The following is a 3092-nucleotide window of genomic DNA, read 5'->3' as shown; positions in this document are numbered from 1 at the left end:
ACATCGTAGATTCATTTATTTTAAATGTTGATTCATTACTTTCGCAAATATGTACAGTAGTAATGGATTGAATAGGTAAAGTGGTATTTTAATGTACCGGTACAACATTACTAGGATAATTATTTAACCTTACTCTATTCATCATAATTTTGCTTTTACTATCAATTATTTATAGTATCACTGACCTTTGTATTATTTTTGCATTGTATTAATATACACACATTACATCCTGTACCTAGCCTGTCACTGGCTAGCATTAAGGCGGATGGGAAGGGTGGGTTGAGGAAAAGTACAGTTTATAATTAAAAAGATGTAGTAAACGAATAATAATAAACTAAAGAAATATCTTCACATTGTTCTCAAGTGGGTAGAGTACGACTTTTACAAAAATTCGTGATCACATCACAAGTGCTTAGTTTGGAAGACAAATGTAGTATAAAATATTATAAATATTATAGCTGGATTGTTTTTTTTTTTTTTTTCATTTTATCAGAACCACAGAGATAATAATAATAATAAATGTTACCTCAGTGACGTTTCTTGTCCAATCAGGTACTTTTCCTCAAACTGATTACATGTTGGGATGGGTCTTATCCTGGCGTTGATGTTAATTTACGCCCTCTAACGTCCGGCGTTGATGTTTAGTTACGCTCTCTAACGTCCGGTGTTTGACGAGGACAGAAAACCGATTAGACCAGAAACGTCACTGAGGTAACATTTATTATTATTATTATCTCTGTGGTTCTGATAAAATGAAAAAAAAAAAAAAACAATCCAGCTATAATATTTATAATATTTTATACTACATTTGTCTTCCAAACTAAGCACTTGTGATGTGATCACGAATTTTTGTAAAAGTCGTACTCTACCCACTTGAGAACAATGTGAAGATATTTCTTTAGTTTATTATTATTCGTTTACTACATCTTTTTAATTATAAACTGTACTTTTCCTCAACCCACCCTTCCCATCCGCCTTAATGCTAGCCAGTGACAGGCTAGGTACAGGATGTAATGTGTGTATATTAATACAATGCAAAAATAATACAAAGGTCAGTGATACTATAAATAATTGATAGTAAAAGCAAAATTATGATGAATAGAGTAAGGTTAAATAATTATCCTAGTAATGTTGTACCGGTACATTAAAATACCACTTTACCTATTCAATCCATTACTACTGTACATATTTGCGAAAGTAATGAATCAACATTTAAAATAAATGAATCTACGATGTATTCGTCAATTTACCACGAAGCCATACTAGGTAATACTAATAAGTGTAGGAAATTTGTCTGAGAGGGTTCAAATTATGTTAATACGCGTTTCAAAAAACCCTGAGCCAGGCATCCCCGCATGATCGATCCCCGCATGAGGGCGTCATGGATGTGAGCTATGGAGACATTGTATAATTATTATTTGCGTTTAGAAACAAAAGCTTGATATTACATTTACTTTTGCACAACCTGACAAACACATTTCAAGACTGTGTTAATCTTTCTATACTTCTTGAAAAAAAATAAACATCCTTTTTTTTTCAATTTAGCCACAAAGTATTCCAAAGGCACCTGTAAGCATGTACGATCCGCTCGTTTCCTGTCTCTTATACACATCTAGATGTGTATAAGAGACAGGTGTTATTGATTGTATATTGCTAAGATACTTTCTCAATATGTTCATTTTATGTCAAGCGTTGACAAAGACTACAGGAGTAGCCGAAATATTCGCCAAATAAATTTTAGTGTTTCTAAAGTCAACATCTTACGTATTTGAGTTTCTTTACTGTTACGTTATATTTTATTCTACATGTTTCTAAACACACGTGGACACGCCTTCTTCATATATATATATATATATATATATATATATATAATATTTTTTATTTCTGTTATTAGTTATTAATACAGACATTCGTTTTTCATATTTTTACATTAGCTGTTCATTTAGAAATGTGACATTCAGTTCGTCATTGTCATCGTAGTCAAGCATCATCATTATCATCATTATCATATCTTCATCATCGGCAGCACCATCATCATCACCACTACCACCAATGCACTTTCCATGGGGACAAATAAATTTGATTTTGATTCTGATTGTAGAAGTGGTTTGGCGCTGGAACGGGTTTGGTTTCCAAACCTCGAGGTCGGGGTTTCAATCCCTCACTGTTCATTTCGCTTGTGTCTTTAAGCAAAGCACTTTATCTACGTTTGTTTCTCTCCACCTAGGGGTAAGGGGTACCTGAGGAGGTTCGAGTGCAAAATGCGCTGAAATATTTCATGCAGCAAACTATTGAATATCCCCCACAGGCATCGTTCCAATAGCTGGGATAATAGTGTTATGTAAAAAAGCGCTATGAAACTTAGTTGTATAGAGCGCTATATAAGAAAACATTTTCTTATCATTATTATCTATATATTATTAATTCTGCTAATCGCCACCGCGTAACTTCCCTTGATCTCCTCTGAAACCGCTGGGAATGTGCTCATATCTTATACACTCACTGGGGCTTTTATATGTCACGACCACATTTCCGCTACTTTTTAAGGCTGGATATTGGAAAAAAAAAACAGCAAAAACCACCGAAAATCAATAGCTGTTTCGCAAGTTGCTTACGTCACGTAAATACAATTAATCACATTTATTCTGTACTGCAATCAATGCTTAGGTCTAAAAATTATCGAGTCAGGCGGTAAAAGAACCAGTCTATGTTTCGCAGCTTCATTACGTCACCGCCCAGTATATGTGCTATTCGCTTATTCAATTATTCTGAAACTGTTGTGCGACCCCCCACCCCCATTTTAAAAACATTTAGGATCCACCCTCAATAACACTGCACAATAATTCCTCACAAGGACTAGAGTGTGCTGTAAAGACACTCAAAACATTAACTACAAAGACGTCCTTCAGAAAAATAATGACATATGGTAACCATATCCACAACGATTGCCTCCCCATTCAACAATGTAGGCCTACGTGATTACCTTTCCCCGCTCATTTAACACCGTGCGGAGCACGGGTATATGCTTATATATACCCGTTTATTATTATTATTATTATTATTATTATTATTATTATTATTATTATTATTAT

Source organism: Anneissia japonica, unplaced genomic scaffold (genome assembly GCF_011630105.1).
Source record: "Anneissia japonica isolate Jap-2015-1 unplaced genomic scaffold, ASM1163010v1 scaffold1430_len515961_cov162, whole genome shotgun sequence".
In the NCBI taxonomy this organism is placed as follows: Eukaryota; Metazoa; Echinodermata; class Crinoidea; order Comatulida; family Comatulidae; genus Anneissia; species Anneissia japonica.
This window is presented reverse-complemented; position numbering follows the sequence as displayed.